We start from the raw sequence: 23,168 nt of genomic DNA on the forward strand, positions 1-23,168 counted from the left end.
CGCTTTACTGTAATTTTATTTGATTGATGGGAGATGTGAAGCCATCGAGCCTGTACTGCGCTTTCACATTGAAATTGAAGCCATTTCTCCTGCTTTCTCTCAGTGTCCGGGCTGCAATTGCGTGTAAAGGAGGCGACTTGAAAATGAAACGTGTAATCACCTTACAGAGGGTCTTCACGACGGGGTGCGTCAGCTAGTTCTCCATTATTGTCAGTTTACTGGACTTCTGAAGAAACCTATCTACAACGAAGATACAAACTGCACAGTTCAAGGCACATGAAGAGAAATCTGTTTGCTGATTGACTCAAAAAATGTCGATACAAATAATCTGCCAGGCTGATTTACTTGTCCGACCACCTCCCTGCGTCCCCCTTTGCTGTTAGCACAATTCTTTCAGTTTCTTTTCTTGTATTTTCCTTGCTATTTTAGTGTTCCCCATGTATAGATGGATCCACAACCGAAACCGTTTTCACCCTGTGTTTCTGCACACCTTGCACAGCTCCAGTGGTGCAATTGGTCAGCACGCGGTACTTATACAACAGTGCACAGCGGAGTTATACCGAGGTTGTGAGTTTAAGCCTCACCTAGTGTCTTTAGCTACTGAAAGCAACTGTTAAGTTTAGATACTATCAGGTATCTGATGAAGATAAATTAACATCAAACGAAGAAGTAAAGGTTTACTTCGAGTCACAATCAAATTAGGCTCCGCAGCTGAAACATTGTGTTTCCTTCTCTTTTCAGCATGGAATAAACCTTGACTTTTTCCTTTGAAGCCCATGCATGCTGACGCAGCTCCCTACTTAAATTACCATCAGCTGTGTATCTCCAGCTGACCTGTACACAAATATATGAGAGAGGTCTACTGAGACGAGAGGAGCACTGAAGACTTGAAAAAGCTCTCGCATTAGACTCTGTGTTTTTGTTGTTCCCCAGATTTGTTTTTAATGTTCTTTTTCTTTTGAAATTGTTGCGTTTGTTTTTTTTTTTCGTAGTTGTTAGACAACTACCGGGATTTACCTAGGTTCCTGGAAGACTTCTTGTTTTGTGTTTGTTGTATTTTCGGGTTACAACAATTGTTTTTTTCTATTGATAGGACCCCACGCATTACTATGGGAGTAGTTAACATTAGTTCTTACATTGTACAGTACCTGAAATTACCACATAAACTACTACTCTGTTTCCATTTTTTTGACAGGCACAAGTGAAGTTTGTTTTTCCTTGCTGCTGATTGGTAGCTACAATGGGTCAATTGCAATAAACTTATATTCAATAAACTCCGCTGAAATTTGTCAGCAACTCTGTACTAAACCTGTTCTCAATTGCAACAAACCTAAAATAACAGCTGCTGCCCGTTAGATGTTACTGCATTAGGAGTCTAGCTTAAACCACCTCTTCATAGGTTTTAAGCAACTCAGTAGCGGACTAAGCAGAACAATTGATCACATCAGAACTGTCTTGTAATGGAAATAATGTACTCATTAAGTAACAAGGTTATGCACCACTTGCTTGAAAAGTATTATTATATTTAACGACAAAAATTTGCAGACACCACAAATATTTATATATATAAATATTAACATGTATTTATTAATAAAAGTGTTATTTATTAATAATTAACTTCCATGTATATCTTTATTAGTAGCTGTATTACAAGTAATGCATAAGTCTTTATTATAGTTAGTTTTCAGTTATCCTGGGGAGGGAAGAGAATGGAAATTAAGGAAATAAAAATGTAAAGGGCTTTTAAGTCTTCAATGTGTTCTGTCATAGCTGTGTGTTGTCATATCTGGGTGTTAATTTAGTATATTTGTTGTATTATTTATTGTGATTTGACACTAAACTTGTTTTTCTCAGGAGAAAGCAGTAATATTTTTTTTTTAGTTTTTTGAGGGTACAGAAAATTGTATTGTACGGCCAAATGTAAGGTTACATTAAGAAACCCTTATTGTTACCTTTTGCAACGTTATTTATTTAAGACGGTTCTTCAGAATAGTGTCCCTTACGTATCTGTGACTGTGGTCCCACAATAATGGTGCTGAAATAGCCGGAATGTGTGGGAAGAAGATGGAGATGGAACAGGAGGCTTATTCAGTCGATAGAAAGGTTGTGTAGGACTGAACACACTACGGTTATGGTACTGGGTTTAAGAGCATTACAATCCTACAGTCTCCTGATCCATAATCAGATGCGTTATCCAGTGTACCACTGGCCCTTGTACCGCATTCCTCAAGTGCACCACTATGAGCTTGCGCCGCTACAATAATAAATCGCCCCAGTCCAAATTTTCTCAATTAGGTGTACGTTTTCTATGTGTATTTAGTTAAACAGTCTTTCATTTTGTCTGTTTTAAAAATTGCATCTCTTTAAAACAGACAAACGAGTTTATGTGTCGCGCTGAAATTCACACATGAGGGAATTCAAACGAAAGAAATCACAGAAAAGATATCGCGCTTAAAAAGAAATCCAGAGTGGAGATGCTGGTGATAGAAAACGATGCATGAGATGCTTTACCTCTGAACTAAACTCGGCTCTTTAATTGTGTTAGGAAGAGTGAATAGCCAACAGTGTACATTTTAAAAATCAAAGCAAGACAATGAGACACGAAGAGAATTCGGAACACGAGCCTCTCCTTCATTGTTTAATGAGCTTTTAATGAACGCCTAAGTGAAAGACAAATTCACTATTTTCACTTTGTGATTAAAAAACACTTTTATCACGTTAAGCACTCCTGATGGTGTCGAATAGTTCTCTTTTCTACCCTCATCATTTGAGGATCCCCAGCTAAAATATCTTTTTAAACTACAACAAAATTGCAATATTTTGAATACTATTTAAGTTTACATAGTCACATTCCCGTGATATTGACTTAGGCGCTCAATTATTAACTTCTTGTAGTTTGACTTGTGCCAAAAGTTTGAAATCTCTGCAACTATCAGGATGCTTAAGGACATCCAAAGAAACCCCATCACATTTAGGGGAGACGGTGTTGAGGTCGGATTAATTTGAAATGCGTCTCTGGGGACTTTTGATTTACCAACGTTATGTTTAACTGAAGGATACGCTGACTGACTGTGCCATAGAAACTAACGCACATCACCTTTCTTCTACATTCACAGGTTTTTGGCTAAAGACAAAAAAATCTTTTTCGTTTCCTTGCCAGCTGGCAGTAATTCCTCTGCACTGACAAAACAGATGAGTATTTTATCTTTTGCAATTTGTATGGATTTTTTTAAAAACAAGTTGCTCCAAAAATTAAATGAACACTTCCATTAAATTTAATGTAGAAGCATGTTGCTGTCCATAATGATAAACTGTGTGGCAAGACAGGCACCACTGGGACTCAACCCCAGGATCTCCTGTTTACTAGGCAGGCGCTTTAACCAACTAAGCCACAGCATTCTCGCATCCTAGTGTTAATCCTGCATCAGCAGGGTCAGCTTGTCGGCACGCCCGTCTCCATTTGGTGGTTTGAGCTGACGTTGCCATGACGTTGCCATTAAATGCGACCGAGAATACTCCAACCAGAGAACTAAGCCATGGCATTGGCATCAGATATCCCTTTTACAGCCACTTGGACACATCTCAATTGCTCTGAGACACCTGCATTCAGTGTGCGCTGAGCCTGCTCGCTGAGCAAGTGACGAGAAATGGCTTATGTCATTATGCTTTTTATGTTCAATGGGCTGTCCACTACAGCTAACACTGAAGCGCAGCACAGGCTCTGTGGTTTGACATCTCGCAAGGTAAATGTTGAAATTGTAGGTGGAAGAGGAAAATTACCCTTGAGTATGGGGAAAGAGGCCAACTCATGTCCGGAGGGGGATAAAGTGTGTATGGAGGTGGCCTAGTGGTTAAAGCACTCTTCTCTTAGTACATGATACTCTACACAAGTAGGTTTGAACCCCATCCTCCTCGAGGAAGGGCTTTGACACATTTTGACCTTTTTAAACTTGGTGTGCTTTCGTTTAGTTTCTTCGCTCCTGTACTACAGCAATAATATTTCTATAGGTGTATGATCATGGTAGGCTGACAGCAGGAACATGTGGCCCACAAACAGTGACAATATCAGAGGTGTCTGCAGTGTGTTGGTTTGTGAGCAATGATAAAATAACTTGACATGGAAGCAGGTGTGCCTGCATTAATACAGCTCCATTGAGAGGAAAAAGTAACACAAGAACCAACTTAAATTCAACAGCACGTTTCTGCAGCTGAAAACGGAACCTACTCCACGTGATGATTGAGCTCACAACCTTGGTATGACTCCACTACAAAAGCACCACAACCTGACCAATTGCGCTACTGGAGCAGCACAGCACAGTAGCACATTTTCCTCAGTGCACTCAAACAGTGCTTCTTCCCTAGCCTACCAGCTTCAAGACTTTTTTAAATCGATCAAAGATTCATTGGAAAAGGTTTGTCGATGGGTCAGGTGGGAATCACACCCGGATTCACTGCTTGCAAGGCAGCTATGTTCATCATTATACCCAGGACTGGCGCCAGGGGAATGATCTGTAGGGGGGGGTCTGAAATCCTGAGGGGGGCAGTGATATTTTGGTTTAAACGGAGCCGTTGCAACCATCCAAGTGAATTCTCGTAAGCATGCCACTGATTAGTATTTCATGTTAGAAGATAACGACAAGCAATCTGGTATTTAGTGATAAAGAACAGTTCCACGTTCATCAGAACTCACGTGATTATTTTTGCCTGGAGCATCAACCATATGTGTTCATTTTTTCAACAACATCAACGGTAACGAGGATCTGAATCATTAAGAAATCATTGTAAAACCAACAGAAAGTACAAACTTCTATAACTACAGTCCTAGTTATATAACGATTGTAAGTATAAGGATAAACTACTGCAAGCCATTGGTCCACCTGAGCAAATAAGGTCATAATAATGTTGACACCCCAAAACATAGACACTATGTAACGTGCTGTTCCTGGATGGATAGCCCCCTGCACATCAAACAGTCTGATGTAGTAACTGTGAATTCGGGGTTAGTATAGTTATCTGACCATTGACAAAGTACAACTATTTTTTACGGCTCAAGTTCAGTAAGTGAAAGTGTTCAAAAACTTTTTATCCAAACCTTTTATCCAAAACTGAGGGGGGTGGAACTGTTCAGTTGAGGGGGCGATTTTGACATGCCAGTAATATTTTCACAAAACGTCCAAGAGTTACGAAAACACTTACTTTATGTATAAAGTACATTGTGTACACACTGTAAGTTCACAACGCGAGAAATACTGCTCAATATGGGATCCTGTCCAGGAATATCAGGGCTGTAAGGGGGTCAGATCTATAGATGTAGTAAACACATTAGTGGAGACAGTGTGTCTGTTCTCTGTATGAGAGCCGGACAGGAAGAATAATCTGTGGTCTGGGAAGAAGAGACCCTCGTTGGAAGAGCGACGCTTCTCACAGGAGAGAATGAAAAAAAAATCTTTTTCAGGGACGCTGATTTTTCTCCTTGGGGGAATTAAAAGCACTTACGGGGAGTGACCTTGTGGTGCAACGGTAGTGCATCTGATACCACATCAGAAGGTTGTGTGTTCAAATCATGTCGAGATTGGCTGATGTATGTTCAGGTTCAGCTGGTGCCGAACCCGGAAATTATACCATGCAGTTTGGTTTTATCTGTACACCACATAGATAATCTAAATGAAATAACAGAGCAGTACAGAACACGCATTCAGGAAATTACACAGCAAGTCATTTTGAACACGACAAGAGAAAGGGCACACTACACATCCGTGAAACATCACGTCCGACTTTAGAGACAGTTACATCACAGAATGGAAGTTTCAGGCCCCTTTTTCATTACAGGTTCAAACTAACCTGAAAGTTACAGAGTTTTAGGTCACTTTTGTATTAAAAAGTGTCTGAAGCCTGTAAATATAATTTGCCCTTTTTTAAATTGTGGATGAAATCCAATCCCATGTACCAAGACCTTACAGTATATTCATGTTAATTAAAATGCTATTGGACATTAGCTGGTGCTTTTTGTAACGATTTGCTATTTCATGCTGGAAAGAAGGAAACCTGACCAACGTTTGCTTTCAGGTGCGGTTCATTCACATAATGGACATCTATTTCTGAGTAGCCTGATTTAAAAACACACGAACCCGGTAGAAGTCGAACCTACAATCTCATGATGCAAAATCAGACGCGTTATCCATTAAACCACTGGCCAATCATGTAACTGAATTGCACCATGGTAAGTTCAGCGCTGCAACTAGTAATACACCATCCCATCTAAAATTTCTAAGTGAGAAACGTGTTTTCTACATTTTTATCAGTTTTAAAATATCATCTCTTTAATACAGACAAAGGGTTTGTGTGTCACTTTGAAATTCTGATTGATTTAGAATTCAAAGAAAAAGATGTTTTCTTGAACAACGCAGTGAAATTATGACATCTTTCACTCTACTTCTCTCTTGTAGTAAAGCAGACCTTGCAGTGTGAGCATTTACTCCAGTAAATTAGGTCATGTATCATGTTAAATCACTTCTTCAAAACAAAACATTTCCTGGTGCAGGTTTTCTCCATGAAAAAAAATACATTTTTCCCTTACATGATTTCTCGTTTTTTTTTTCCATCAGAGTACAGAAAGAAGAAAAAAGGGAAAAGCAGTGTCGCAAAAAAACTCCATCGCCCTTGGGAGGATATGAAAAGTGCCCAATAAAAGCAATTTCTCTTCATTTATCTTAGCTTCAGGGCTGCTATTGTGTGTAGAGGAGGCAACTTGCTCAGCCAGCAGACTCAGCGCTTACTGAATACAGGTATGTTTTGAGTGTCATGCTGATCGTCTTATAAATGCAAAAGAAACTTTTAAAGCTGATAAAGTAATTTGCATGTGGCTACAACATCCCTGGAAGAGAGATTTTATCAGTTGCACATAATCGATATTTTTTACTTTTTGTTCAGCACTGGAAATCTATTTTTTTAAGTTTTCTTAAGAAGATCTCATGAAGTATTGCCAGGACCTACCTTTAGCACTCAATAGCGATATTAATGGAGTAGAAATGTAAGATAAATTGATGATCTGAGCTAAAATAGTCCTTACGCGCCTCCTGTAACAGTGTTCGTATTCATAGCAAGTAATATTCTTTTTCAACCCCAAACGTTGCTATTGCATTAAGCTTTGTGTGACCATTGGAGGTTTCGGTAGCTTCTGGAGAGCGCACTTTTCCAAACTGGAACCTATAAGAACATTATTCAAGGTACACCATGTCCAAGAATCGTTCATCGGGACTAGGATTAATATCAATGGAAAGTACTTCAAGATTTAACTGAAATATTAAAAGAGTAGGAAAGCATTTAAAATAGAAAAAATCAGTTCAGATGATATTTAATTTTTGAGAAATGGGCACATACTGTACATCAGCTCAGTGAGCAGTGCGAGGTGCTCTCCTGGAGATGATGATAAATTAGTTAAAATCATGTGATAGAAACAGCCAGCACAAATGGCTGTGTTTGTGATTATGTCACTTCTCTACTATAGCAGCGTTGATAAAAGACCCTCTGAAAGCAGTAAAGCACTGCACAACTGAATTCGTTGCTATTTGGAGAAATCCACAAACTCGTGTTTTTCATGTGCTTTAAAAGACAGCCATACTCACCGACAAAATAACGACACTGCAGCTGATTTTTTCCGAAGCACAGTTGACCTTTCTGAGCCAAATGATGAAGCTCACCCAGTGAATACTATAGCAGAAGGTGGAGGAAAGTGCAACTTTGTAACTACTGCAACCACAGGGACAACTGCAAGAAGCAGAATCAACTTCCCATCGAATGGTGTTGTTGTCTGAGGTACGCAATGTGAACGTGTGCAGAGAATCCCACAATCTCTTCAAAACTTGGACAAAGTATTTCTGATGGAGTGCTGTGCGCAAAGATTGAATAAGCTTTGCTCCTGCCGATGATTCTGCGTGAAAAAGCACAGCATTCAAGTTTCACAGAAAAATGCACCATGCCTACAAAACCAATTTAAAAAACAATTGCGGCACACTACGATTCACACTGACTCAAAAGTGATCACGGCAGATGTTGTTCCCTGCATAATGCTGAAGGGACCAAAGAGCATTGCTGTTGGGAACACAAAATGAGGCTTTTTTATGCCTTGATGTTAAGCTGACAAAGACTATCTTGAAACACCTAGTTCAGTCTCTCGACAGACTGTCAAGCAAAGCTTTTACCCATTGAACTCGCAATAGAAGGAAGGTCTTAACCCACCAACACTTAGCAGCGGCAAGATTCAAACCTAACCCAGCGAAGAAAATGGAGCACAAACCCAGCACTTAGACCACCCAGCCACACTCCCAACACCTTACTCTTTTGGAGAACGTCGGGTGGGTTCAGCTCTTGTTGTGCGATGCTTGGAAATGACTGCACCTTCGTTTTCCGAGATGTTTCCTATCACTTCTTTGTCAGCTCTGAATATAGTGCTTCTTTGGAGCAGGCTTCAGACCTTTTATTTTATTTATAAAGGAGGGCGCATTCAGAAACGTGTAATTCCTGTTTTAGAAATACTTTGGGCGGTGTGTTTTATATAACGCACAAACAGTATTCTGATTGTATACTGTAGACCTGTGTAGCAATCATACTGGACGTGACTGGGATTCTGAAATGTTTCTTGAAAAGGTATTCAGGGCTGCTTGAATCTATAATAAAAAAGTGACCCGAAACTTCCTACCTTCCAATCACTGATGTAGCTCTCCCTAAACCTGTATGTGATGTTTTGCAGATGTGCAATGTGCCTTTACTCCTGTATTAAAACTGACCTCTGTTGTTGGGCGGAGTTGAAGGAGAACTAACTGCACAGAAAAAGTATGTAACAATAAAATGTTTCTACACTTCAAAATGTCCCTTTAAATCCCTGCTCACACACGTCGGTGTGGGGAGCGGGCAGGTAGAGAGCTTTTACAGATGCTCATGATGTTTCTCATGGGGTGTTACCTGCAGTAGCATCTCTCTCCACGCCTTTGGAAAGAAAAGAGTGGCTCCAGTGCAAGGTATGGTCAGAACAGCTGGTCTGATTGTCTTAGAAAACAAGAAATTAAAATCAACAGGGAAATTGAACAATACAGAAATCAGTGCAGTATACAATAGGAAGCAATCAAACAAAATGCTCAGCAAAAATCGTAGTTGAGTAAATTGGTGGAAAAAAAATATTTGTAAGCAAAGGAGAGCCCGCGCTGCGCGTGAAACACATCAATCGTTCAGCATTTCTGAAACATTTCATTGAATTGACAAAGAAGAGCCTTTAATGAACTATTCTTTACCCCTCTGTTCCTACTGTATTTAATACCACCATCTATTGTCTCCTCTAACTGTGTATTCTCATCCTGCTTATCTTGTGTATTTTTTAACTTTATTGGTTTCATTCTGTAAAGCGCTTTGGAAAGCCACCTTTAAAGGCACTATATAATGTAAAGATTATTATTATTATGATTAATAATAATGAACAGTGCATTTAACACTGAGCACATGCGGTCCTTCTTTGCAAAGGATTGCAAAGGTTGGGAATTAGCCTTTCACTCGTGTTGTTGAAGATCGTATCCTGGCTTTGTTGCAGGAAATGTCTGGATGCCATCACCGGATCAAGGAGAGGATCAGGGTTTTGGGAAGTCTTTTTGATGCCTGACACTGTGTGTTGTAACGGGTGTCATTCTGGACCTAATCAACAGAGAACACTGTTGAAATCGCTGAACTGCCTAGCGGACACTTTGTCGCCTTCTTCTGAACTGTATTTAATGCGATTCTCTGAAAACGTGGCACGTTATATCTGCTACCTTTATGGAGGGCACACTCATAAGAATCATAGATTCGATCACAAGCATCTAAAAATGAGCATGAGAAAATGACATCACGCTATAAGGCTGAATGGCACAAATTCTCCTGTTACTTCTGCAGCAAATGTGTGTTTTTTGCTTCTTAACACTGAGATAGTTGGAGATATTTGGCAGCAGTGGGATTCCAACTCACACCCCCAAAGAGACTAGAGCTTTAATCCAGCTCTAAATTAAAAACTGGGTGACTTGTAAGGGCTGGTAGGAGAGGAAAGGTATAAATGCTTCTTTTTTGGACAAAGTCTTTATCTTTACTAAAAGAAGGAAAGAAATATTTGATTATTATTTTTTCACCAGTTGTTTTGATCAAATTATTGTAACGCAGTGCCATATTAAGGTATAATATGTACATGAACGTCATGTCTGAGTCGATGATGGCAGCTGAGTATCACTGGAGGACAGTTCATCATGAGTGGGTAAGCCTGCATAATGAGGGAGAAGAGATCGGCCTCTCTGATGCAGTGTCCAGTGACACTAACCTTCTGTCCTACTGTTCTCTACTTATGTAGAGGGTTAATGTTTATTTAGGTGAATGTTAGGTTTCATTCTTGTAAAATATTTCCGAGCACTTTTTTTGTTGCTGAAAATTAATCTTGTGCATTTGAATTAATTCCGATATTGTCACCTAATTCTATACATTGTTTCATCAGACTAGAACATTTAGAGGAGCTCAATTGCATTTATGAATTGCATAGTGATATTATTTCTTTCCGTTTAAATACTTCAGTCAAAAATGTAGAGAAGGTGCTCCTGTTTTCACCATTATAAGAACTGTGATGCACCAGTAATATTTACTCTCACAAAAGTATTGTAATTGTATTGTTCTGTTCTGTAACAATCTTGAGTGACACAAACCTTCTGTTTTACTGCACTACACTTCTCCAGAGGCCAGTTCAGCACACAAGGATCCTCAGTCAAACAAACACTGCAATCGCTTGATAAACGCCATTTCTCATCCTTTCTCTTAGTGTCGGTGCTACTATTGTATGCAAAGGAGGCGACTTGACAATGAAATCTTAAAGAGAGTCTTCATGAAGGTGTGCGTCGGCAAGCTGGGCAATTGACTGGGCTTGTGAAGAAACCAATCTCATTCAACAACCATACAAATTGCACAGCTTAAGGCACATGAAGCGAAATCTGTGAGCTGATTGACACAAAACAATGTCACTTCACATTATTTGCAAAGTTGTTTTGCTTGTCTGACCACCTCTTCCTACTTCACAGTGAGCACATATATTTCAGTTTCTTTTCCCCATGTGGAGATGTATCCACTGCCAAAACTGCTGTCTGATTATTTAAATTATCTGTAAAACTGTTACATGACTTCATCTAATTGTAAATTTATAAGACGGTCTATGAGACATTTGTTAGAGTAGCTGAATCCCAGGGCTCGTATGGAATCACACACAGACGGGTCTTCTGTGTGATCTGAGTCCCACTGCCCAGAGCTACAGACTGGTCAAATGGTCACTATTGTAGACACGACCATCGGACCATCGGCTACAAATAATCAATATACTGATCATAGTGTCACTACTGGTGTTTATTACATAAATACTATATATAAATAATAAGATAATTCCACACTCATATGTGTTATAAAACATTTATAAACATTTTGGGAGGCTGACATACAGTAAAGAAAGTAATACTGAAGGGCTGGAAGTCCTGGAAAGCGTTAATAGAACCTTCTTGCTTTCAACCTGGAACAGAGCCCACAACTGCCAGATCAGTGACCCCTGAGCCCAGTTCACAGAGAGGAGAACCAGGAGGTCTTTTATGTCTCTAAGAGGGCTGGGAGGAAGGATAAAAGGGGGAAATGTGACATGAGTCCAGGCTGTTCTGTCTGATATTGTTCATGTAGCAGCACTGATTGTCTGAATATCTTCTAGTTCTGGATTGTGAGGATAGAGAGCAGTACGGAGTTGAGATCCTGTCTGAGTGTGAGTCTGAGCTGTGAATCTGACTGAGAAGAGAATAATGATTTTTTATTCTGCCTGAGAATTTTTCCTGAGAATTTTTCTTCTTTTCCAAGTGGTGTTACATCCCCTTCAGATACTCTACACAGACTGCCAGAGAGAAGAGGAGCGAGAGATGGACAGATAAGAGCACACACAGCAAGAGACACATACGTCTTGATTTACTTTGAAGCAAGTGTTCATTTCTTTTCTGGAACAATTTGTTTCTGAACTTCAAGAAATTCATACAACTTCTGAAAGATAAAATACAAATCTTGCTTCTCAGGACAGAAGAAATGCTTCCAAAAAATGCCAGTGATTTTTTCTCCTTTTAACGAAAAGTGGAGAAAAACAACAGCAGTGCAACTCCGTCGGCTTGATTTAGCTTAATACAAGTATTCACTTCCTTTTCTGTAGATTACAGCCTGCGAAAGATGAAATGAACTTCTTGGTTACTCCTGGTCAGTGCCGAAGAAATACTGCCAGCTGGCAAGAAAATGACAGTATTTTATTTTCTTTTACTACAAACATGTGAGTTGTGAAAAGCAACGGGAATGTGTCCCTGTGCAGCTGTTAAACAAAGGGCTGGTGGGTCAAACGTACTCAGGGACGTGCTTCAGATTGTGATGATGTAAACAAAATCTCCGCTAAAAATCGAAGGGATTTCTTCGCAAACCCTCTTGAATGTGGCAGGAAATCTTCGTGTTTTACTCGTGTGCAACTACAACAAGTAAACAAATAAGTACCTAAGTCAATGTCCAAGAAAACCATCTTCACGTGTGGAATTTTTCTTTAACTGGCTGTTGGGAGAATTCATTTATACACCCGTTGTATCCTTAGCAAAAATATTTTAAAATTAGAACACAGATTTGTTGGAGAACTTGACAATCCTTGACAATCATTATTAAATGAGCATTATACAAATGTGCGTTGATATTTTTAATATGTACCTTAATTGTAATATATATACATAATTGCTTTGATATGGATGTTCATTTGAAGGAATTGAGGAAACTATGAAGGATCGCAGAACAACCAAAGATACATTTGGGCATCTGCTATTGGTAAAGATGAAAGAGTACCTTAAGTGTGAAGCTTTCATACACACGAGAGAAAAAAAACAGTTTTAATGCACTTCATTAAACTGATGGTATGCTTATCAATCGTGCATAAAGTGTACATAGCAGAGGATGGTTTCAATACATCAACCTCTGGGTTATGGGCCCAGCACGCTTCCGCTGCGCCACTCGGCTGACAGCTGTTATAATGTGATTCAACACAACTGCTCTATCTTTGCTTTCTAAAAGTGCGCCCGAGATGAAAAGTCTAAACGGTAAACGCAGACGTCACTTTGAGCACTTGGTCTTTTATAGCACAAATCATCACCCGCTGCTCTACATGGGCGTGTCTTCAATATCGTTGAGAACCAAACCTTCTGCTTTCCGAGGCAACTGATTCTTTCGTCGTTAATTCCCAAATCTTCAATGAGAATCAGTGAAACGAAAATCAAACACATGTACACACTCGCGTCCTAACCTGAAAGAAAAATCTACACCCACTTTATAATACTGAAAATGATTCAGGAAGTACAGCAAAGTTCTAAAACCAGCGAATGCATCTGCATACAGTACATAAAATGTCAATTTTTCAAAAGTAAAATCTTCAGCTTTGAAAGATTACCATCCATATATTTTCGTTTTTCTCTTTTTTTTACATAACACGCTTTCGAGAAACAAACTGTCTTTTAATTAAGGTTTCATTAGAAAATGTGTATCTTGGTTTGCCAAGTTAAAATCGGCACATCCCAGTGCGCAAAAGATGTAGAATATACGACTATTGAACGCATACCACACGAGTAACTGTGCTCCGTAACTGGTCTAGAATGAAATTGATTATATGTTTATTATACATAAATGGTTGTAGTTTATTATACGGATAAATTTAGAAGACTACTATACATATATAGTTAAAGGTCTATTATACATCAAAGAAAGATTTTTATAGGTGTAGAAACTAGTAAATAAAGCCAATGATTTATTTTAGAAATTTATTCTTAAAATATACAACTATTCACACCTGAAAAATATGTAGTTCAAATTATACATTATATACAATATTGTAATCAACAAATGTCTAACCATCATAAAAAACACAACTAGTAAACTTCAGTTACAAATTCTAGTAACATGGCAATATATATATATAGTAATGACAAACACAAACTAATTACATGAACACGCTAATATTTAACTCAAAACCACATTTCGAAACTTCTTTATTTCCACGAAAATATTATTAATGTAGCACAAACGCTACTTTCTAATAAAGACAGAAAGAAACTGTTTGTTTTGTGTCTCATGGTGATCCTCCTCTCGATACTAATGACATGTTTAATATGATCCCTCGAGAAAAAAAAGGAGTCAATTTCCGCCTGGAATGATTGATGCCCCATCAAACATTTTGTAATATCCCTGGAAGTTTATACAGTAGAATCCTGGTTCGTGGCTTAAATTCAAGGTAAACAAGACTAAGGAAACGAGTTGGAAACTTGATGTCGAAGTGGGATTTAAATCACCCGGAACATTTCACTACATTGGGCAGTATGTGCTAGGGAGCATTGCTTGACGTCCCTTCGATAGCTCAGTTGGTAAAGCGGAGGACTGTAGTGGAGTCAGTAGGGAATCCTTAGGTCGCTGGTTCGATTCCGGCTCGAAGGAAGGTGCTTTTTGTGTACTTTAATCAAAGAGTTAAAAAAGCGAATCTGTTTCATTCAGACATTTATCAAAAGTTCAATAAACGACGAAGTAGAGGTTCCTGTTCCGAATTCAGCCCACGTCTGATTGTCTTGTTTTGGCCAAGATCCGATCTTTGAATTAAGGGACTACTCTGTCTGCTTTGTAATTCAAAAATACATACAAATGTCAAGTTTTTTGTAGATATAAAGGTGTTCTCTGTTTTCAAAGGATAGGTACTTAATTGGCATAATGATTTGGTATTGATTTTGTATCGTTGTATTATGAAGTTTGTGCTTTCTGTGTTTTTATTGTATTGTGAACTTATTTTTTAAACAAATGCTTACAAAGGCAAACACGGCACACATCTGTTTATACCAGTGGTGAATTGTACATTTGTACAAGCTACTGTGCACTTCTGGGAGTATAACAGGTTCGATATAAAGTGGCAAAAATATAAAAGGGGAATATACCCCAGACTGCGTGTAAGCTCTCGTTGTGACTGTTGTTTTATTTTTAGATAAAAATGGCGTACTGTGCACGAAATGTTGCAGAAACACAATTTGATATTTTAATAATTATTATTTTAATAATTTGATCAAATTGAGGCCCAGGATCCAAATCTTCAGTTCTGATTTTTTTAAGTGATATCTTTCCTTCCTGTCGTGGAAGTCACACGATGTGAGCAATTGTTTTTTTTACGTTGCGATCCAAAGAGCCTCAGGCGCACTGTAACCAAACCAGGATGGATTCTGCTCGGAGCCGGACTGAGCTCATTCTCACTCCCTGTGCTAAAAACAGAATTAGCTCTTCCCCGAACATCGTCTACAGCTGCTGGATGGTGCTCTGCGTCTTACTGCTCCGGCAATTACTTTGACGAAAGACAGATCACTTGTGCGCTTTTAACCTTCTCGCAGCTACAGCTATAGCCCTGAAAAAAGCATTAGCTTTATCAGTTTTTACATTAATCTATTTTGAATCAAAGTTTGATATTTTTTTATTTTTTATTGCATTTTACATTACAATAATAATAATTATTATTATTATTACGCACACTTATATAGCGCTGTTCTGGATACTCCACTCAATGCGCTTTACAGGTAATGGGGACTCCCCTCCACCACCACCATTCTCCTGAATGATCACAGAGAGTCAGGACCTCGGTTTTACGTCTCAGCCGAAGGACGGCACCTGTTTACAGTTTAGTGTCCCCTTCATTGTACTGGGGTATTAGGACCCGCATGGACCGCAGGGTGTGCGTCAAGCGACAGAAACCAGACGTGTGTCGGGCTCGGCTGCGAGCAGGACAATGACATCACAGGGACAAAGTAGAGGAAATCAAAAGGGTTCTATAAAAGACCCATGTAAGCTGTTGGTTTGCAGTCTGGACTCTAAATCCTCCGATCCGATTTTAAATCTCTCTAATACCTGAGCTGCGGCTTCTTCCGAGTATTTATTCGTATACTTATTATGTGTAAGTGTATAGATGAAACCTTTCATATATTGTTCAGTTTAAATCAAAATGCTTTACTAATACAAGAGAGAAGTATAGTATGAAGGATGTGACAAATCTATGATTTCTTGGAACAAAACGGTTTTTATTTGCATTCGAAATGAAGCGGAATTTTAGCGGGACACACAAACCCTTTGTCCTTTTTAGAGTTTTTAGAGTGAACAGACATAAATGTAGAAAACGTGTTTTTTAGCACTACAATAGCAGGGTCAGTGGCATAATGAATAACGCGTCAGGCCTCGCGTCAGAAAATTATAAGTTGGACTGCCGTCTGGCTTGTTGCGTTTATACCACTTACGTTGTTTTATATAAATGAACTCCACCTGAAAGCTATAGAAAACACTTTGGGTAAGTTGTCTGCAGCCTCATGCGAATTTCGACAACTTACCCAAAACACTGTACTGTCTGGAGATCAGCTCCAGCTCTGAACTCAATTGCAATGAAAAACCATGCGTAACAAAACTGGAGAACAGCTGAGCTTGTGTTCAGTTCGGTGATGAGGGATCAGAACTGTCCTTGTTGTAATTAGCACGAACTGCACAGGCTCTGAATCAGACCATGTCAATTAGTCTGATCAATGTAGGACACGTTAATGTAGAATTATTAAAAGGTTTATTAGTTAGTTAGTTCAAGTTTACCCACCTGAACTAATGTAGAATTATTACTTGGTCTGTCTCTTGTTTGTATATAAATGAATGACTCTGACAACTTAATGTTAGTTTTTAATTTAGTTTTACGATGTAGGTCAGGCGTTGACATATGCACGAGTATATGAAATGTCTCACTCCTGATTCAACTCATGTTCTATAGGAGATTGGCGATTCCTCCTGTTTCTCATACAACCATATCAGAACAGAAGCCGTTTCACCCAACTCTGATTCAAGATCGACTTGCATCTTTATCCCTTTTTTGTTCGTGATCATTATTTTCTTTAGTTATGATCAATATTGAACTTTTTCTAAATGAAATGACAATAATCAAACATGCAGGCAGATTTTTGAAAAGTATTCGGAATTGACAGGGTGCCCCTTTGGAACAATCGTCAGAAATTGTGAGAAAATGAAAGTTATGTAAGCTCTCACACAAAGCATTGAAGATTGGAATCTGAGTGTAAAAAAGTTACCCGTCTCCCAATGATAGGCAGGGATACACACCATGACTCGAATAGACTCAGCGAACTTTAACACCTATGATATTACGAGTGCTTTGCACGTGTCGAATTTCAAGAAGGAACTACTACAACAGTTGTGGACATAATTCAATACCACCGGCAAAGTCCAATGCCGGCAACATCTGAGAAAATAATGTTCACTCATGGAATTTGGTCTTTGAATGGCTGGCGGGAAAATTCATTTATACTCCTGTTGCACCCTCAGCTGAAACATGTTAAAATAACAACGCAGATTTGTTGCAGAACCTGACAAGAATTATTGGGTTAGCACTGTATGTATTCTTGTATATTTACTTTAATTTTAATATAAATGTAAACATGCATGCTGTATAAGCTATTGTAATTTTAAAATATGTTAGCTGAGGATGCGAAGGGGGCTATTATACCTTGTGAAACACACAAGGAACTGTAAAAAAGGCTGTTATTTGAATAAAATTGGCGATCACAAGAAAACCACAATTTATGTGGTATTATCATCAATATCCTTCAAAATCTACGTTCAAATGAAGGATTTGAAGAAACTATGAAAAAAGCAACAGTAATAGCAGAGGATTTTGATTTTTGCTCTTCAAGTCAGCAGATCACCGTAGAGTTGCACCCCTACAAACAGCACAAAGGATGAATCCCACCACCTTCATTATTGCTGTGTTTGTGCCAGTGAAAGTAGCGTTTGTGTTATTGAAAGCATCTCGGAAGATGAAGGTGCAGTCACTTCCACATGTCATGATATCATTAGATCTGACGACAAGAGCTGAAGCCCCCCCTAGTCCAAGCCAGCAATGTGAAGATGGGTATGGAGGAAGGTAGCGTGGCTGAGTGGTCTAAGGTACTGGATTTAGGCTCCAGTCTCTCTGGGGGCGTGGGTTTGAATCCCACTGCTGCCAAATATTAATGTTTTAAGACCTGCAATACAATCAGTAAAAGCGCTTTTTGTTAGGCTGCGGAAGGTGTTTAGAGATAGACTTTCTAAAAGACAGGCTTAACATCAAGCAGAAAAAATATTTTGTTTTCTCAACAGAAATTCTCTTTGGCACGTTCAGCTTTATGTAGGGAACAACGTCTGCCGAGATCACTTTTGAGGCAGTGCACATGATAGTGTACCGGCAAGTACATTTAATATTGGCTGTGGTGGTGAGCTGCTTTTGTCTGTGAAACTTTTAATTCTTCACGCCGAATCGTTGGCAGGGGTAAAGCTTATTAAATCTTTGAACATAGCGCTCCATCAGAAATACTTTGTTCGTGATCAAAAGAGATCAGAGGATTAACTTCATGGATTCACATACCATACCTTACAGGAAAGATTTAAAAGGGGAATTGATTGTGCTTCCTGATGTTGTTCCTGTCGTTTCTTTGGATACAGAGGTGAATGTTCTGCTAGAGTATCCACTGGGTGAGCTTTATCAATCAGCTCGGAGAGGTCATCAGTGCTCTGTCTCTGGAAAATAATCAGCACTGTCGTTTTTCCCTGTGCTGTCTTTTAAAACATATAAGATCACGAGTTTACAGATTTCTCCAAATAACAACTATACATTTTAACCCAGCGGTTAGCATTCCTTCAATCCAATAGTTTTACTCCGGGTAAAAAGCAGCGAAATATATAGAGAGATTATATTCAAATATTTCAACGTTCTTATTGGATTACCTGTATGGAGATATCGCTCAGAATTCCTAATATGATTTTGAGTTCAGTTTTGCTTTACTACTTTCAGAGTCTTTTATTGACCTTGCTGAAGCAGAGAAGTGACATAATCACAAATGCGACTTACCTGTGCTACTGTTTTTGGTTAATAATGATTATTGCAAGGAAAAAAAAACAGCTCCTTGCATTAAGAGCAAGAGCAACCAACACGCTCGCTTGTTGAGTTGGGTTTTTTTTCCGTGGTGCTCTTCCTCAGATGTAAAGTTATTTGGCGAGCAAGGACCTTTGAGAAGGAGCCTGAATCCATCAAGAACTCAGAAATTCTAATATCGCACTACTGTCTTGTGTACAGAGATCTGCTTCTTCCTTTTTGAGTGTTTTGGTGTTTAAGAGCACGCTTCCTACCTCGAATGTTAGTTTCAGGAGATGTGCTACCGGATAAATGATTATCTTGAAAAGGTTTGGGGATGCACTGGCCGGGATTAAAACCCGGCTCAATTATTTGGAAGTCACCTGTACTACCAACACACTTCTAAGAAGCACCCGCACATTTTCGCAATCCTCTCTCTCACCTACAAAGTTATGAAGACACAGACAACCAATGAAAACTAATTTGATTCACCCAAGGCTTCACTCTTCTGTTGTGATGTTGTTTTAATTAGTGTTAGCTGTGATGAGGTATTGTTTCTGTCTCTTAAAGTTTAAGACTCTGCTCCTTTCTTCCTGGTATAGAAAAAAACATGTTCCATCTTTGTTTACAAACACCACTGTAAATTATTTGTCCATCTCTAAAGCCTGTGTGTATTGACAAGGCAATTCAAAAGCACATATTAAATAAGAACACGATCCTTCTTGTTACCATTCCCGTGGTTGGAGCGTTGTTTCGCCCTTTAACGTTCTTCTACAATATTTACAGACGGCTTTATCACTGGAGTTGTGTGCATCGGTCCATGAACATCAACTGTACTGCTGTTTTTCTATGCGTAATTTAATCGCAAGCACTTAAAAGATGCAAAAAGATTTCAAAGAAAACATAATTGAAAGACAGTCGAGTAAGGAGGTAGAAAAACGTTCTCCCCCGTTGAAGAATCAACCACCGTCGCCCATGTGACTGGATATAAAAATAAATTATTCATTTCAATTATTCATGAAGGGTGGATTGTGGTCAGTGAACATATGCACATCTTTAAGTCAGTTCCACCATCTGTGCTATAGGGGATGTAGTTCAGTGGTAGAGTGCGTGCTTTTCATGTATGAAGTTCCGAGTTCAATCCCTGGCATCACCAGATGTCTTACATTATTGTGCTCACATCGCAATCTTCTGTTGAGTGAGAACTCTTTGCTCGTGTTCATAGAGAGACAGGTTTACACATTTAAACTCAGTCACACACGAAGTGCTACAGTGTTGCTCTGCTGTTTTAAATGTACCTCCAAAGCATTTTGTTCTGTTAACTACCAAATGATTTGAACTAATTTTACATCATATTCAGGAAATCCAGAGAAGGTCATCAGACTTTTAGTGGCTGTTGAAGAAAACACCTGTTGAATCTCACCAGGGATTTCTTGAGAGATCATTCAGCAAGCGAGTTAACAGGGGTTAACGTAGAGAGTGGCGGAGGTGGGATGTCAGGGCTTGACGTCACTGCTTTATTCAAAGAGTGGAGGGGTGGGTGTCAGGGCTATATGACAGTGCTTTCCGCAGAGAGTGGTGGGGGTGGGATGTCAGGGCCATATGACACTGCTTTACACAGAGAATGGAGGAGGTGGGATGTCAGGGCCTGAAAACACAGCTTAACGCAGAGAGTGGAGGGGTGGTGTCAGGGCCATACGACACTTCTTTACACAGAGAGTGGTGGGGGTGGGATGTCAGGGCCATATGACACTGCTTTATACAGAGAGTGGCGGGGGTGGGATGTCAGGGCCTGAAGATACTGCTTTACGCAGAGAGTGGCGGAGGTGGGATGTCAGGGCCTGACAACACAGCTTAACGCAGAGAGTGGAGGGGTGGGCGTCAGGGCCATACGACACTTCTTTATGCAGAGAGTGGTGGGGGTGGGATGTCATGGTTATACGACAGTGCTTTCCATTGAGAGTGGTGGGGGTGGGATGTTATGGCCATAAGACACTGCTTTATGCAGAGAGTTGAGGGATTGATGTCAGGGCCATACGACAGTGCTCCACTCAGGCCTCTGCTTGAATTTGTACTCCTCCTCTCTCCCTACCTCTACCTCTATGATATTTGCACTTTCTGGAGAGGCGATTTTCTCCACTTCAGTAGCCCGATTGCGTGGAGAGGGCTGTAGAATGTGGCACCGCCTTTCCTGCTCCGTCCATGACAGGCGTGCTGGTCTCTGGAGAGAGAGCACGGTCCATCAGCGCACTCCAATAAAGGCACTGGAGGCAGCTGAAACGCATTGGCGAAGCTCAGCACTGGGCCGCTGGGCACATCTTACCACCATTTCCGTAGTGTAGTGGTTATCATGTTCGCCTTGCATGCGAAAGGCCCTCGGTTCGAAACCGGGCGGAAACAGACTGGCTTCTTTTGTCGCATACAAATGGGTTGTACAACTTTAAACTAGCAAATGGAAGAGGGCTGAAGTAAGAGACAAGATGTAAATAGGGTTAACTTAAGTCAGTTCTGCCTGAAAATTAGACTTCTAAGCAACAGGGGTTTATGGCAGGAAAGGGGGTTAACTGATAAGGATTCCAGATGCGAGGGGGCATAATCTTAAACTGACCATTTGGCCAGGGTCTCTTAACTGGCCAAATACCACGACCCCCCCCCCCCTTACCATAACACCGAATGACGTCTGAAGCAGCAAGGAAGGACTATATAACCTAAAAGTTTGTACCGGCACATCGAACAATACTTCGGTTTTGTTGTTTCTTGTGGGAAACAAGACTTCGGCTTTATTGTTCCTTGTGTCCGTCATGGCAGTGAACAGGTCCTGGTTACAGGATCTCTAAAAAAGGAAATAAAGACTGAAATCAGATCCGACCCACCATGCTGCCACGGTGACGGTGCACTGCCCAGTGAAAGTGGCAGCCTGTCCCTGGACTGTGGGAAACTGGAGCACCTGGAGGAAACCCCCACAGACCAGGGAGAGAACATGCAAACTCCACACAGACAGCACCCACACCCCAGGTCCAGCACTGTGAAGCATGCCCGACGATGCGGAAGGGCTTTTACAAATGAGTGTGTAACTCACACTGGTGCCCAGGATGGCCTGCTACCGGAACGCAACCTAATTTTCTTAATGCAGTTTGTTCGAAGCGGTTTGCAGGAGCTGGAGGTGAGGACTGAGCTGGGGTCCAGTGTGCGAGAGTGACTACTGATGTCGTGTGTGTGTGTGTGTGTGTGTGTGTGTGTGTGTGTGTGTGTCTGGATCATTGTGAGCGCCGTCAGGTTTGTGTATTTGTTTAAACAAGAGGACGTGTCTGTGCGGGTCTGACTCTGTGTGAGGGTGCAGCTCTAACTGTTCGCGCGCGGGCGTGTCTATCTCTCTACAATGCATGAGGGGCTAAATCTGCCTCTGAGAAACTGACTTTTCAGAAGAAAAATCTATGAAATGGCACGGCCTGGCCCTCTTCTCTTGCTCCCGACGTATAACACACTGGGGGATGAAGCTGGTGTCTTCAGCTGTAACCCTAGCTATTTATGCAAACAGCTCTTTTATGAAAAGCAGCTCTAGGCCTAGACAAGAGGAACAGATAAAACAAATCTTAGATTTATGGCTTATTCAAAGCAGACTGAGCGCTGCTATACTGTATGTAGGAGCCAGAGATGAAGAATGAGCTATTTAAGGAAACCAGGAGTGTGAGAGAGGGAGTGTGTGTTTTTCCTCCCAATAGAGAAGGCTTGTGGTTCTTTCTGCTTTTCTGCACAGGCTACCAACGTAAGTACGTGTTGGGTTCTTGGTTTGAATGCTCGAGTTGTCAGGCTGGCGTTTTTTGTTCCTATTGGAGCCCATAATTGTGAACAAGGCGCTTGAGGACGTCTCTGTGCAGGTGTGCGTTTGTAATGACGTGTGTGCGCATCTCTGTAGCGGATGTTTCAGTAAAAAAACGCATTTAAAACATTCAACCTTTTCATGTTCCTAATATTCTTTCATTCTTCACAATAATAACTAAGGTTGCTGCTGGAAGAGGTGTTAGTGGGGCCAGCAGGGGGAACTCTCACCCTGTGGCCCATGTGGGTCCTAATGCCCCAGTATAGTGACGGGGACACTGGAAAAACTGTAAACAGGTGCCGTCCTTCAGATGAGATGTAAAACCGAGGTCCTGACTCTCTGTGGTCATTA

General features: G+C 40.2%; 3 non-coding genes across 3 annotated transcripts; all 3 read left to right on the top strand.

Moving 5' to 3' along the window:
- Positions 1-14,441: 14,441 nt before the first annotated feature.
- Positions 14,442-14,529, top strand: trnay-gua (transfer RNA tyrosine (anticodon GUA)). The gene is given in 2 exon segments: positions 14,442-14,478; positions 14,494-14,529. It is a non-coding gene; the product is annotated as a tRNA-Tyr (tRNA).
- Positions 14,530-18,030: 3,501 nt separating this feature from the next.
- trnal-uag (transfer RNA leucine (anticodon UAG)) lies at positions 18,031-18,112 on the top strand. Its single transcript has one exon. It is a non-coding gene; the product is annotated as a tRNA-Leu (tRNA).
- Positions 18,113-21,324: 3,212 nt separating this feature from the next.
- Positions 21,325-21,397, top strand: trnaa-ugc (transfer RNA alanine (anticodon UGC)). Its single transcript has one exon. It is a non-coding gene; the product is annotated as a tRNA-Ala (tRNA).
- The last annotated feature ends 1,771 nt before the right edge of the window (positions 21,398-23,168 follow it).

Source organism: Lepisosteus oculatus, chromosome 14 (assembly GCF_040954835.1).
Source record: "Lepisosteus oculatus isolate fLepOcu1 chromosome 14, fLepOcu1.hap2, whole genome shotgun sequence".
Taxonomy (NCBI): domain Eukaryota; kingdom Metazoa; phylum Chordata; class Actinopteri; order Semionotiformes; family Lepisosteidae; genus Lepisosteus; species Lepisosteus oculatus.